Source organism: Argopecten irradians, unplaced genomic scaffold (genome assembly GCF_041381155.1).
Source record: "Argopecten irradians isolate NY unplaced genomic scaffold, Ai_NY scaffold_0145, whole genome shotgun sequence".
NCBI lineage: Eukaryota > Metazoa > Mollusca > Bivalvia > Pectinida > Pectinidae > Argopecten > Argopecten irradians.
The window spans coordinates 12,998-29,651 of NW_027187612.1; the positions used below are offsets into that span (position 1 = coordinate 12,998).

At 37.5% G+C, this 16,654-nt stretch overlaps 1 pseudogene; it reads right to left on the reverse strand.

Annotated features, from left to right (window-relative positions):
- Positions 1–714: 714 nt before the first annotated feature.
- Positions 715–15,894, reverse strand: LOC138311884 (carcinoembryonic antigen-related cell adhesion molecule 5-like; annotated as a pseudogene).
- Positions 15,895–16,654: the final 760 nt, after the last annotated feature.

Here is a 16,654-nt window from a genome sequence, read left to right on the forward strand (position 1 = left end):
TTCAAGGATGAAGGAGGAGTAGGATTTTAAAGCTTAAATTAAGAAAATTTGCCCCTTTTTTGGGCCCCATCCCTCAGCCCCTAGGGGTCGGACAAGGCTCATTTATATAAAATATGATTGTCCATCCCAATGATGTTTCACACCAAATATGGATGTAATCCGCTGAAGGGTTAAGGAGGAGTAGGCTTTTGTATAAATAGTCTTACGCACGACGCAACGGCGGACGGCGCACGGCGCACGGCGCACGGCGCACGGCGCACGGCGCACGACGACGGACGAAACACAATGACAATAGGTCATCCTGACCTTCGGTCAGATGACCTAAAACTTGCTTATCACGGAGTGGTAGTAAAATTGCCAAAAGTGATTCCCATCATTTGCAAGATTACTCATTAGAAAAGATACAACTTATTTTACATGTGGAATGGAAAATATATAGATTATTTGCACACAATATAATGTTTACTATACAAAATACATTAAACAAGTCAAAAATTATTCATACAATCATTCATATCATTTATATATCCTTTCTAACTTGTCACACAACAGATTTTTCAGAAAAAGACACATCACTGTTATGGTAATGAAGTCTATAGCGATTGTTAGATATTGTTAAAAAAATGTAGGAGATCAAACAAAATTAGTATGAATTAACCTGCTGTTTGTGCAGTTAACATTCTTCCAGCAAAAGATGCGTTATCGCGAATTCAATTAACAGCATAATACAGTGAAGTAAGTCTTTGTGCCAGCTGTCCGACCCAGGACACACGTAGTTGTTTCAGTTTGGTCACGTCCCGGGTCCAGAATATTTATACTCCTATCAATTACATTGCACTAGTCCTGTGCAGAATCCGCTACACCAACCATAAATGTTTGGCTTGATCCCCCATTGGAATCCTGATGTCCAACTGTTAGAGTGGGCTCTATCATGTATCAAGGCATAATCACTTTACCATTGATCAGTAGGGAACTCTGGTTTTCCATGTAACTAAACGATGTACATGTAAATTGAAAATATGGTGCCTGACAGCAACCTCCACATAATTAATTAATGAATGTTAATGAACTTATGGCAGTTTGGCAATGCATGCATTAGCATTGCACAGTGACATTAAAATCTGAAAAATTTGGAATTTTTCACAGTTATGTACACAAGAAAAACACATTTCAAGCATATTAACTGTTGAAAAAGTTGTATTGTTATCTTTTTAAATAAGTTTATCCATAAAGGACTGTTCTATACAACCTCCGAAATAAAAATAATGTGACTATTCTTTTAATTGTTTACCAAAGTTATCATGATCAGCATTTTAAATGATTTCAAAGAAAGAAGAATTAAAAATCTCAAAGAAATTGAATTAAACTTATATAAACTATATTTATTGTACTAGTTAAGATCTCAAAAATAGGGCCACATAATATTAGAATCTTAAGTCATGATCATGACACTTTCAACAAACTCTGACAGTATTTGGTTCTTATTTGACATTAGAATGACTGACAATTTTCACACAATCCCATCCAATCAAATATAGGCAGGTTATGGCCAAAAAAACCAGACTTTTGATGACAGACCAATACTTCCTCAACGATGGTCCATCACAAATTCCGAGTGATTTATCAATATTATATTAAATTACCTTTAGCTGAAGCAGTGAAGCTCAGAGGTGTGACTCCCCTGACTGTTGGTCGCCGGTGACATTGTAAACACCAAACCAGGACTCCCGTATATCTGTCCGTGTCCCCACTGATACAGCCGACAGGTTAGTCCGTTATATAACGGTTTATTGATAGCGAAGTTATCCTGATCATTGACGAGAGTGGTTGTTACAACTTGTGTCTTGTGATCCTTGGAAAGACCAGGTGTATGTTGGTTGGGGATTCGAGAGGAACACCGCTCTCATGGTCAATGTTTCAGTGGTTGCTAATCCAAAGTCAGAATCAGTTTTTGAATTCTGTGGGTCCAGGCCTGTGGCCTCACCTAAAAAGGATAAGATGAACAATGGGAACTGTAAAATACGAGTAAACCCCCTTTAACTCAAACAGCAGGGGATCATGTCATTAGTTATAGGGATATGGGGTATTTGAGTTGTCCGTGGTTCAGGTCATTGATATTAACTATATGAAAGTGCATATGTACTGATCACAATCTGTGACAAACCTTGCATGTCAATAACGTTTTTAACTATTTTTTTCAGTATTAAAATATACAATGGCAGTGATCTTTACCACAGGTAAAACAAGAGGCCCATAGGGCCTGAATCAGGTCACCTGTTATAGCTGGCTTAGAACACAAGCTACCAACTTGAAGGCTTTAGATTTGAACTTAATCTACTATTTATTTCTACTGATTAGGATTTTAATTTAAAACAATTTGGACAAATTTCCCTTCATTCCCTACTACAGAAGAAGGATATTAAAGAATATACTATAATAATTATATTATCCCTATTCAGGGGCCCTGGAGGACCAGACCCATTGTTTATACACAAAATTGGTTTCCCCTTCACCCAAGTAGGCTTCTGACCAAATTAGAACTAAATGACAACTCATTCCTACAAAAGCAAGATTTTAAAGAAATTTGCTATATTTCCCCTATTGGGCACCCAGGGGGACCAGACCCACTGTTCATTACTATGCAAAATTGGTTTCCCTTCACCCGAGGAAGGTTTCAGACCAAATTAGTACCAAAATCCTTTCATAATGTATACAGAAGAAGGTTTTATTTTGGTCAAAATTCATTCAGCCTGGCTGCCTGGCTGGTGAACTAGTGGGGATGGTTTTGGTATGCGGAACGTGTTTGGTAGTCAATACATCATTCTCGTAGTATCTGATTGGTAAAATGGGTTTTGGGGGGTTTGTGTGGTGATGGGGGGTGAACAGGGTTACGGTTGTTTGGGCTTGGGGTGGATGGGGTACCAAAGGTGGGTTAGTTGGGTATAACGAGGGTTTGATGGAATGATTCACCCACCATACAACCCCATTAAAATTGTGATATTAAGGCCTATCTGGACTTTTCTTAAAAGAAGTAGGTTTATAAATTGTTGTAAATATAATTGACCCACTGTGACTGGAATGGAGATCAAGTCATTCATTTGAACAAACTTAGTAGTCCTTTATGACAGCATTTTACAGACTCAATATCAGGTTTCTAGGCCCTTTTAAAAGTTATTCACACGAAGTTCATTAAAGATTTTAGCCATTTTGACTTCTGTTACCTTCAATGAAAGTCAAGACAAACCTGGTAGTCCTTCAAGCCAGCATGTCACAGGCCTAATATCAGGTATCTAGGCCTCTTAATCATTTACAGGAAGTCGTTCGAAGATTTTAGCCTTTTTGACCCCAGTGACCTTGAATGAAGGTAAAGTTTATTCATTTGAACAAACTTGGTAGCCCGGCCTTTATCCCAGGGTGCCAGCGCGCTGCAGGCTAAACATCAGTACGTAGGGCCTTTCAGTTATTCAAGTTTTTGTTACATAGATTATATAGAGGCAAGGTACCGACCACATGATCATTTTGATGGGAGTAAAGAATTTAGTTTAAGAGTAATATTATACTGGATTTTTGGATAACAACTTTCAATTGATTAACCAGTCTTGTTTTTTCAATTAATGTTACCCTCATTATGAATTCATATTGATAGGTAGTCCCTGGTGAAAAAGTGTTGTACTTTTATGCACAGAATATTGATAGGTATATCCTGGTGATCACTGTTTAATAATGCCATGTGGAAAAATTTTCCTTTCAAAATAAGTGATATTTCAAATTAAATGATAAAGAAGGCTTCTGGACAGAGTTTTATTTTTCATTTTAAATGAAAAGATATTTCAATATAACTGATTTCAAATTCAGAAGGTTTGAGTGTATTATCCTGGTGACCACTGTTGTATGTGGTACTAACACAGAACGCTGATAATATAGGTACATTATAGTTATCTATTTAGATTAGGCTTAATTAACGAAATAATGAATTAAGCTTTCTTGTTGCAATTAGTTAATAGGCTACACATCGTATATTTCTTTGATAAGCAGTAATTTGTAGTTACCACTGTGATACTTACACAGAACGTTGATAGGTATATCCCTGGTGATGGCTGTGGTACTTACACAGAACGTTGATAGGTATATCCCTGGTGATGGCTGTGGTACTTACACACAGAGCTTTGATAGGTATATCCCTGGTGACTGCTGTGGTACTTACACAGAACGTTGATAGGTATATCCCTAGTGACCGTTAAGGTACTTACACAGAACGTTGATAGGTATATCCCTGGTGACTGCTGTGGTACTTACACAGAGCTTTGATAGGTATATCCCTGGTGATGGCTGTGGTACTTACACAGAACGTTGATAGGTATATCGCTGATGACTGCTGTGATACTTACACAGAACGTTGATAGGTATATCCCTGGTGATGGCTGTGGTACTTACACAGAACGTTGATAGGTATATCCCTGGTGACTGCTGTAGTATTAACACAGAGCGTTAATAGGTATATCCCTGGTGACCGCTGTGATACTTACACAGAACGTTGATAGGTATATCCCTGGTGACCGCTGTGATACTTACACAGAACGTTTGATTGGTATATCCCTGGTGACCGCTGTGATACTTACACAGAACGTTGATTGGTATATCCCTGGTGACCGCTGTGATACTTACACAGAACGTTGATTGGTATATCCCTGGTGACCGTTGTAGTAGAGACACTGTTCTGGACAGAACAAGTGTAGAGTCCGGTGTCCAGACAGCCAGCGTTATTCAGGGTGTAGGTACTCTCCAGGACGTCTGGACTGGTCAGTAAAACGGTGCCGTTTGCCTTATAGAACCACTGTATAGTAGACGGAGGGAAACTCTCCACAGAACAGATCAGTGACTTGGGTCCATTCTCAGTGACCTCAGCACCACCAATAGTATAACCAAGACTGAGAATCTGAGGCGGAACTGAAATAAAGAAAAGTGATAGTGTTATATTTTCAAAACATTTTGGAAAATGTCTTTATTACATGACATGATACTATATATGTTTGTGAGCATGCTTGCATAAATCTTTTAACCAACAAGAGGCCCAAAGGCCTTAACGGTCATCTGACTACCTTAGCAATAATCATATAGGAAAATTAATTAGAAATAGTGTTATGGTAGCCATCTTCGATTTGGAATCAACCAGAGATGTAACAACACTTTATCGGGATCATGTCAGGATCATTTCATGCAAGTTTCAGCTCAATTGCACTGGTAGAACTTGAGAAGAAGTTCAAAATGTGAAAAGCTAACGCACCGCGGCCGGCCCACGACGACGGACGAAACATGACGACTATAAGTCATCATGACCCATTGAGTCAATGATCTAAAAACAAATTTATCCTATTAATGTGTATATATATTGGCCTATTGTCATAATACCAAAATAAAGGGGAGCAATTTCACGATTTCTGAAATACAAGCTCAAGTCAGCACTAACTAGAACTGTCAGTCATAGCTGACTAACACCCCCCCCCCCCCCCCCCCACACACACACACACTCCCTTCTCTTATTAGAGGTGTCAATCCAGCTCAACAAAAAGTCACAGGAAATTTACAAGTTTAGGTGGAGTTTTAGGGACAAATTTTGAAACCTGTGTATAGTGCATGCATGGCAATCAAAATTTTGACAAACTAAAACACGCATGCACATCCTGACATGGTTCCAAACAATATCACCAAGTTTCATTGAAATCTATCCAGTTAGTTTAGGTGGAGTGTCCAGACAAATTTAAACCTATGTATATAGTGACCTGGTTACCAGGAAAACTAAAATTATAAATAAAGAAAACCTGCATGCTCATCCCCTCAAAATCAAAGTGCCAAGGCCACTCAAAGATGCTGTGAATGAAGGACTCAAACAAAGGAATAAACAAATTAGTTTATCATTTATATTAAATTTAGTTAACATGTTGTAGAACATTGTATTTATATAATGTACAATGTTGAATTTTGGAGTTAAAAAACGAGATATTTATTGTTTTATTATAATTAATGTTGATTAAACCACCATAAGTTAAATAGGTTTTTTTCCTGAAATGACTGAAATATATTATTAAAATTTCTTATTTATGAAATAAGTAGATTTATTAAACCAATAAATCTGGTAAAAATCTGAGTGCCATTTTCGTTTAATACATGTAAGTAATCTATATACACAAACTAATTACTGAAATTATCAATTTCATCAATGTCTCTTTAAAAATGAAAAAAATGAGTTAATTAATATCCATTTAATAACAACAGAAATATTACGATTTCCTTGTTAGAAAGACTAACATGGCTGCTTGCATGAGTATCACTTTGCTTTGCCGACTTTTGACTTAAAATAACAAGAGGCCCATGGGCCTTAACGGTCATCTATCACAGTATTAAGTATTGGTTAATGATTAATATAAACAATACAAGGAACTCCTTAGTTGAATATGTAAGTTTCTGAAATAGGTAAATGTCATTTGTTAAATAAACTTGGTAGCCCTTCATCCATATATAACCCATTGTAACCCATTCAAGGATTAAAATAAGGAGGAGTCAGATTTTAAAGCCAAATTTCAGCAAAGCTCCCATTTTGGACTCTCCGTTATCCCCATGGGTCTTACCTCGGTCCTTTATAAAATATGATTGTCCTCACCTAAAGTTCCCCCTTCTGAATCAATTAAAACCCCTATAGACCAATTTTCATAGAGATCGGAGACTGAAACCTTAAAACAGGAAGTGAGCCGGCGGCCATCTTGGAATACCAAAATCTTTACGAAATGTTTGCATGTTGTTCGGCATCAATTAAAACCCCTATAGACCAATTTTTCATTAAGATCAGAGACCGAAACCTGAAAATAGAAAGTGGGCCAGCTATAATTAAGAAAATTTGCCCTTTTGGAGCCCTACCCCTCAGCACCAAGGGATCAGACTAGACTCGATTTATATAAAATATGATTGTCCTTCCCCAATGATGTTTCACACCAAATATGGATGAAATTCATCCAAGGATAAAGGAGTAGAATTTTAAAGCTAAAATTAAGAAAATTTGCCCTTTTGGGGCACCACCCCTCAGCCCCTAAGGGTCATACCAGGCTCATATATATAAAATATGATTGTCCTTCCCCAATGATGTTTCACACCAAATATGGATGAAATCCATCCAAGGATGAAGGAGCAGTAGGATTTTAAAGCTAAATTCAGAAAATTTGCCTTTTTGGGGTCCTACCCCTCAGCCCCTAGGGGTCGTACCAGGCTCATTTATATAAAACATGATTGTCGGTCCCCCATGATTTTCAAACCAAATATGGATAAAATCCATCCAAGGATGAAGGAGGAGTAGGATTTTAAAGCTAAATTTAAGAAAATTTGCCCTATTGCAGCCCCACCCCTCAGCCCCTAGGGGTCGGACCAGGCTCATTTATATAAAATATGATTGTCCTTCCCCAATGATGTTTCACACCAAATATGGATGAAATCCATCCAAGGATGAAGGAGGAGTAGGATTTTAAAGCTAAAATTAAGAAAATTTGCCTTTTTGGGGCCCCACCCCTCAGCCCCTAGGGGTCGGACCAGGCTCATTCATATAAAATATGATTGTCCTTCCCCCAATAATGTTTCACACCAAATATGGATGAAATCCATCCAAGGATGAAGGAGCACACAGGGACCTGGCACGAAAATTTTTAACCAATAGTATACATATATATATATTATAGTATCAAGAGTATGAACTCGGCGGTCGAGAAAAACAAACCTATTTTTTAAAAACCGTGATTTTTTTAATAAATGGGTGCTATACAACATTGACAGATATCTTACCTTAAAGAGAAATAATTTATCTTTCCATTGAGTGCTTGATGAACAAAATTGGCCAGGTAATTGACGAAGTTATGGCTTGATGAATCGGGAAATTTACGAAAAATATGCTAGGTAGACGTTTCCCTGTCCGGTCCACAGGGACCTGGCACGAAAATTTTTAACTAACAGTATACATATATATATATTATAGTATCAAGGGTATGAACTACTCGGCGGTCGAGACAAACGGACCTATTTTTTCAAAACCGTGATTATTTTAATAAATGGATTCTATACAACATTGACGGATATCTTACCTTAAAGAGAAATAATTTTTCTTTCCATTGAGTGCTTGATGAACAAAATTGGCCAAGTATTGACGAAGTTATGGCTTGATGAATCGGGAAATTTGCTAAAAATATGCTAGGTAGACATTTCCCTGTCCGGTCGAAATGTCGTCTCGGCTCTAATGGGTACCTCAAAAACCAAGCCAAAATCACAAAATCTACGCTTGTGGTGGTAAACAGTACCAATAACTGTGTTCATCCACAATCTCCTTTGGAGGTGTCATGACCCGTACTTTGTAGAAACTCCATTTAAACATTGTGTAGCTCACTTACTTTAATCGTCACCGCCATGTTCATTTTTCTCTCGTCGGAACGCTTCTCGAGTTTACACACAAGCACAACATTACATAATTTGCATAATGTAGTCATGATATGTAAAGTCAAGAAGAGTTCCGAGAGAAAAATGAACATGGCGGTGATGGGTAAAGTAAGTGAGCTAAACGATGTTTAAATGGAGTTTCTACAAAGTACGGGTCATGACACCTCCAAAGTAGATTGTGGATGAACACAGTTATGGGTACTCTTTACCACCACAAGCGTAGATTTTGTGATTTTGGCTTGGTTTTTGAGGTGCCCATTAGAGCCGAGACGACATTTCGACCGGACAGGGAAATGTCTACCTAGCATATTTTTAGCAAATTTCCCGATTCATCAAGCCATAACTTCGTCAATACTTGGCCAATTTTGTTCATCAAGCACTCAATGGAAAGAAAAATTATTTCTCTTTAAGGTAAGATATCCGTCAATGTTGTATAGAACCCATTTATTAAAATAATCACGGTTTTAAAAAAATCGTCCGTTTTTCTCGACCGCCGAGTTCATACCCTTGATACTATAATATATATATATGTATATTATTGTTAATTTTTTTCGTGCCAGGTCCCTGTGGTCCGGTCGAAATGTCGTCTCGGCTCTAATGGGTACCTCAAAAACCAAGCCAAAATCACAAAATTTACGCTTGTGGTGGTAAACAGTATCCATAACTGTGTTCATCCACAATCTCCTTTGGAGGTTTCATCACCCGTACTTTGTAGAAACTCCATTTAAACATCGTGTAGCTCACTTACTTTAACCGTCATCGCCATGTTCATTTTTCTCTCAGAACGCTTCTCGACTTTACATAAAGTGACTACATTATGCAAATTATGTTATGTTGTGCTTGTCGGTAAACTCAAGAAGCGTTCCGAAAAACAAATGAACAATGCGGTCACGGTTACAGTAAGTGAGCTACACAATGTTTAAATGGGGTTTCTACAAAGTACGGGTGATGACACCTCCAAAGGAGATTGTGGATGAACACAGTTATGGATACTGTTTACCACCACAAGCGTAGATTTTGTGATTTTGGCTTGGTTTTTGAGGTGCCCATTAGAGCCGAGACGACATTTCGACCGGACAGGGAAATGTCTACCTAGCATATTTTTCGTAAATTTCCCGATTCATCAAGCCATAACTTCGTCAATACTTGGCCAATTTTGTTCACCAAGCAGTCAATGGAAAGATAAATTATTTCTCTCTAAGGTAAGATATCTGTCAATATTGTGTAGAACCCATTTATTAAAATAATCACGGTTTTAAACAAATAGGTTCGTTTTTCTCGACCGCCGAGTTCATACCCTTGATACTATTATATATATATATGTATACTGTTAGTTTACAAAAGTCGTGCCAGTCCCTGTGAAGGAGCAGTAGGATTTTTAAAGCTAAATTTAAGAAAATTTGCCCTATTGGAGCCCCACCCCCTCAGCCCCTATGGGTCGGACCAGGCTCATTTATATAAAATATGATTGTCGGTCCCCCATGAAGTTTTCACACCAAATATGGATGAAATCCATCCAAGGATGAAGGAGGAGTAGGATTTTAAAGCTAAAATTAAGAAAACTTGGCCCTTTGGAGCCCCATCCCTCAGCCCCTAGGGGTCGTACCAGGCTCATTTATATAAAAATATGATTGTCCCCTTCCCCAATGATATTTCACACCAAATATGGATAAAATCCATCCAAGGATGAAGGAGGAGTAGGATTTTAAAGCTAAATTTAAGAAAGTTTGCCCTTTTGGAGCCCCATCCCTCAGCCCCTAGGAGTCGGACCAGGCTCTTTTATATAAAATATGGTTGCCCTTCCCCAATGATGTTACACACCAAATATGGATGAAATCCATCAAAGGATGAAAGTAGGAGTAGGATTTTAAAGCTAAAATTAAGAAAATTTGCCCTTTTGGGGCCCCACCCCTCAGCCCCTAGGGGTCGGACCAGGCTCATTTATATAAAATATGATTGTCCTTCCCCAATGATGTTTCACACCAAATATGGATGAAATCCGCTTAGCGGTTAATGAGGAGTAGCGTTTTAAAGGAAAAAGTTTACGCACGACGGACGGCGCACAAGGCACGGTGGAAATTATGTTATGTTGTGCTTGTCGGTAAACCTCAAGAAGCGTTCCAAAAAACAAATGAACATGGCGGTCACGGTTACAGTAAGTGAGCTACACAATGTTTAAACTGGGTTTCTACAAAGTACGGGTGATGACATCTCCAAAGGAGATTGTGGATGAACACAGTTATGGATACTGTTTACCACCACAAGCGTAGATTTTGTGATTTTGGCTTGGTTTTTGAGGTGCCCATGAAAGACTTTGAGAAGCCGAGACTACATTTACCGTCCGGACAGTGGGAAATGTCCTACCAAGCATATTTCTTGTTTCGTAAATTTCCCGGATCGAACAAGCCATAACTTTCGTCAATACTTGGCCAATTAGTTCACCAAGCAGACAATGGAAAGAGTAAATTTATAGATTTCTGCTCCTAATGGTAAAGAAATCCGTCAAAATTGTGTAGAAACTCAATTATTAAAATAATTCACGGTTTTTAAAACAAATAGTTTCGTTTTTCCTCGAGCCGCCGAGTTCATACCCCAATGTAAACTAATTATATAAATAATATTGTATAGTCAGATAGTTTTACGAAAAGTCTTGCCAGGTCCCCTGTGAAGGAGCCGTAGGAATTAAAAGCTAAATTTAAGAAAATTGCCCAAATGTAGAGCCCCCACCCCACCAGCCCCTATGGGTCGGACCAGGCTCATTTATATAAAATATGATTGTCGGTCCCCCATGATGTTTCACACCAAATATGGATGAAATCCATCCAAGGATGAAGGAGGAGTAGGATTTTAAAGCTAAAATTAAGAAAACTTGGCCCTTTGGAGCCCCATCCCTCAGCCCCTAGGGGTCGTACCAGGCTCATTTTATATAAAATATGATTGTCCTTCCCCAATGATATTTCACACACCAAATATGGATGAAATCCATCCAAGGATGATGAAGGAGGAGTAGGATTTTAAAGCTAAAATTTAAGAAAGTTTGCCCTTTTGGGGCCCCATCCCTCAGCCCCCTAGGAGAGTCGGACCCAGGCTCTTTATATAAAAAAAAGGGTTGCCCTTCCCCAATGATGTTACACACCAAATATGGATGAAATCCATCAAAGGATGAAGTAGGAGTAGATTTTTAAAGCTAAAATTAAGAAAATTTGCCCTTTTGGGGCCCCACCCCTCAGCCCCTAGGGTCGGACCAGGCTTCATTTATATAAAATATGATTGTCCTTCCCCAATGATGTTTCACACCAAATATGGATGAAATCCGCTTAGCGGTTTAATGAGGAGTAGCGTTTTAAAAGGAAAAAGTTTACGCACGACGGACGGCGGGACAGGGCACGGTGGAAATTATGTTATGTTGTGCTTGTCGGTAAACTCAAGAAGCGTTCCAAAAAACAAATGAACATGGCGGTCCACGGTTACAGTAAGTGAGCTACACAATGATTTAACTGGGGTTTCTACAAAGTACGGGTGAATGACATCTCCAAAGGAGATTGTGGATGAACACAGTTATGGATACTGTTACCACCACAAGCGTAGATTTTGTGATTTTGGCTTGGTTTTTGAGGTGCCCATTAGAGCCGAGACGACATTTCGACCGGACAGGGAAATGTCTACCTAGCATACTTTTCCGTAAATTTCCCGATTCATCAAGCCATAACTTCGTCAATACTTGGCCAATTTTGTTCACCAAGCAGTCAATGGAAAGATAAATTATTTCTCTCTCAAAGGTAAGATATCCGTCAATATTGTGTAGAACCCATTTAATAAAATAATCACGGTTTTAAACAAATAGGTATCGATTTTTCTCGACCGCCGAGTTCATACCCTTGGATACTATAATATATATATAGTGTATACTGTTTATGTTTTTACAAAAGTCGTGCCAGGTCCCTGTGGAAGGAGCAGTAAGGATTTTAAAAGCTAAATTTAAGAAAATTTGCCCTATTGGAGCCCCAATAGCGGTTAACGAGGAGTAGCGTTTTAAAGGAAAAAGTTTTACGCCCGACGACGGCGCAACGAGGGCAAGACGGTGGACGACGACGGACGAATCACGATACTATAGTTGCAATTGTTGAATCAGGTATACAGCCTTGACGATTTATATTAGACTAAATATATAAACACAGAGATGGGTGGAGTTTTGCAAAAGTAAACATTTACCATTTACCATGATATTTTCAGCAATGTTATTCCATGGAAACGGAAAAAGTACAAAAAGTGAAAACCTTAAAAAAATAGCAAAAGGCACTACTAGACCATAAGACTTACTTATGTGCCTATGGAGTTCCGTGCATATATCTCAACCGGTTTTCCAGTTATGCTCCGGAAATGAACCTGCTACAAAAATATGATATTTTCAGCAATGTTTCTATGGTTACAGAAAAAAGCACAAAAAGTGAAAACCTAAAAATAGCAAAAGGCACTACTAGACCATAAGAACAATGTGTCTATGAAGTTTCATGGAAATATCTCTGCTGGTTTTAGAGTTGTGCTCCGGAAACGATTCTTACACAAAAATCTGCCATTTTCAGCAATTTTCCATGGTTACAGAAAAAGTACAAAAAGTGAAAACCTTAAAATAGCAAAAGGCACTACTAGACCATAAGACTTATGTGCCTATGGAGTTCCGTGCATATATCTCAACCGGTTTTCCAGTTATGCTGCGGAAACGAACCTGGTACAAAAATATGATATTTTCAGCAATGTTTCCATGGTTACGGAAAAAGTGCAAAAAAATGAAAACCTAAAATAGCAAAAGGCACTACTAGACCATAAGACCAATGTGTCTATGAAGTTTCGTGAAAATATCTCTTCTGGTTTTAGAGTTATGCTCCGGAAACAAACCTGGTACAAAAATATGATGTTTTTCAGCAATGTTTCCATGGTTACGGAAAAAAATGCAAAAATGAAAACCTAAAAATAGCAAAAGGCACTACAAGACCATAAGACCAATGTGTGTATGAAGTTTCGTGGAAATATCTCTACTGGTTTTAGAGTTATAGCTCTACGGAAAACCCTTTATAATCGTATGGACGGACGGACGGACGGAACCCATTTTGTATCCAATCCCCCGCCAACTTCGTTGGGCGGGGGATAAAAATGGAATTAATGTTGACTAGTAGATTGACACCACATGTGTAATTCTTCTTTATGATAATTTGTTGAATTGATCTATATAAATAATTAAAATGGAAGCTATAAATAATTAATTTTCCTGACTGAAAGGCCAAATAGCAATGACGTTTTAAAGTGCGGCAACTCGACGAGATTTTCATATAGGGATTTTGGATTTCCGTTTTTTATGTTAACCATGCTTGTATGAGCAATTCCTCTTCTAAGAATATATTCTATGGGCGCGTTAGACTACTTTTTTCAAAAAAAACCACATGGCTTTGTTTACATTTTGACGCAACGTTACGTGTATATTGTTGTTTTTCATAGAATTTTGGAAAAATGTAAACAATACATACTATTATATATTTATATATGATTAAAACAATTTTTAAATTAACAATTGCATAAGGAAACGGAAAAATATCCCGACCGGGGCGACGTGCTTTCATTTTTGTTTAAAATGATGGGAGTCAAATCTAAACATTACCTCTGTGCCTATGTTCGTCCTACGATCGAGCATTTGGGGTGGACGGGTGTGAGACCCTCTGATAGAGGTCAGTTATAAACATATCCTCTTGCCTTTGTTCTTTGAGTATTTAATCATGTGTATTATAAAACATGCACCGCTAATAATCCACGTGTTGACAGTTCCCCGCGTCACCACAAATACATTGTATCCATCGAACACAAGTGAATTTGTTTTCATCTATCGATGGCGATATGGATCTAAGCGTAGATTATATAATCACATGGCTCCCAAGGATGTAATACCGACAAGTCAGACGACATCTCAAACACATTGAGCTACTTGAAAATCAGTGTTTTTTGACAACTTCGGCAAACTCAAGTGTGTAAGCGTGCATCAGCTTCGCCTCGCTGCACAATAACTGTTCACGCATGTGGCCGTGTACAAATTCTTTATGTTATTACGCTATATATTAACTTTTAGCAAAATTGAATATATATTTAAAGTTCTGATCTGATTAAATAAAATTATCTCTGAAATTTACTTTGTTTGTCATGTTTATTTTACACTAAAATATTGAACTTTTTTTTGTCGTCGCAGATGAATAATTCTACCTTACTTGAAGCGTCATCATTTCGCTGTTCAATTGAGTAAGCTCCTCCCCCTTTTGACCGAATTTTATTGAATAATTACGTCACTTTCAAATGATGATTTCATTGCATAAAAATATAAATAAAAAGTCGTGTGAGTGTAAATATAGGGATTGGATTTCGTTTTTATGTTAAACCATGATTGTATGGAGCAATTCCTCTAAGAATATATTCAATATGGGGCGCGTTAATCCCTATATATGGAAGAAAGCGTAGTAATTTAAACAGATATAGTTTGCAATTCAACCAAATAAAAGACTTTTCAAACACATTTAAATCTCATTTTTTTGAATAAATCATTAAAACAAACATAAATAATCATCATTTATAGCATCAATTTTGTACCATTCAACTAGATAGATAAACTAAGAAAATCTACTGTGGAGGAATGAATTAAGAAGATGCTGTGTGTGATTTTTGGGAATACACAATCTCTGAACCAAGATCGAAACGAAATAGTAAACATCGGAAAACATTACTAATTGCGTAATTGTACACATCGATTATTGTTGTGACAATTATTATACATTTGTGTTTTATTATTTTATACCTTCAATTAGGGTGTGTAAAAGTCACAAAACAGCATTTAATTTTCATCGCGGATTCTTATTGTTGTTTTGTTGTGCTCAGGCTTGCTTAGCGTACCTATGATTGCTGTTTCATAGCATCAAAAAAATACTGTCAAGTTTTTTTTTATTCATTGAAATTGATCAAAATAGCAAAAGGCACAACAAGGGCACTTGAATGATGTATACAGAAAGTTTCAAGGAGCTGCGTTGAACAGTTTTGGAGTTATAGCACAGTATAAAAATCTGGGACGGACGGAGCCCAATTTCATATCTGCTGCAAATGCGTTTTTCTTTGGGGATAACAATTACAAAATACTCTTACATCTGACGATAAGATTCCAGCCCTTAGTCCCCTGACTGACCGTGTTACTGGCTGTACACGTATACTGTCCGGCGTTGTTCCTCGTGGCTACAGACAGACTCAGTGGGTTTGGGTAGTCTGTACCGTCTTTAGACCAGGTGTAGGTACACAGTGGTCTACAGTCAGCGGAACACGTGACGTCAGATATAGTCTGGTTCTCCATCACATCTACACTGTCTTGTTGTGGGGTGAGTGTAATACTGTCACCAGGTCCATCTGATAATTTAACAATAAAAGTATATATATAATAATTAGTTTGATCGTATATAAATAGATTTTATAGGACACCAACTTGCAGTTCTTTAGGACATAAACCAAATTACCCATAAGGACACTCCAAATGCAATACTGTAACATCATATTTTTTCATGGGGGTTTAATTATCGTGGATTTAATTTTTTTTCATCAAAATAAAAAAAAAATTACATCCCCACAAAAACCTTTTTAGTTTATGAGTTCATAGAAATGTTGGTACCAACTTCATAAGTCTTAGTTTCAAGGAGTGCGATAAAAAGTTCAAAGCACCAGTTGAAAATTGTTGTTCAAACAAAGAAAGCCTATATCTACGAACAGTAGACTACCAACAAATAACAGATGGAGTCTCATGAAATTATCAACACTGACACAATAATTGTTTAATTGTAAAAACACATTGGACGAGAATCAACTTTAATTTGTAATTGTAACTGTGTTGTGTGGTAGAACTTAGTTCTCATCAACAAATTTAAGTGCCATGATAATTTGTAAAATTTTATAATTCATGAATATTGAGCCCAACAAAAATTAATGATTGATTGATTTCACAGCATATGACTGCTATATCTAATGCTTAGTTACAGAGAATCCTTTGTTTATATGATAATAGCGATCTTGATTACCCTACTCCTCAAGCCCCCGAGGAGGTCATATACAGCCCAGCTATTTGTACATTTTTTAATACTCAACACTCAAGACTTTAGAGAAGAAATAGGTG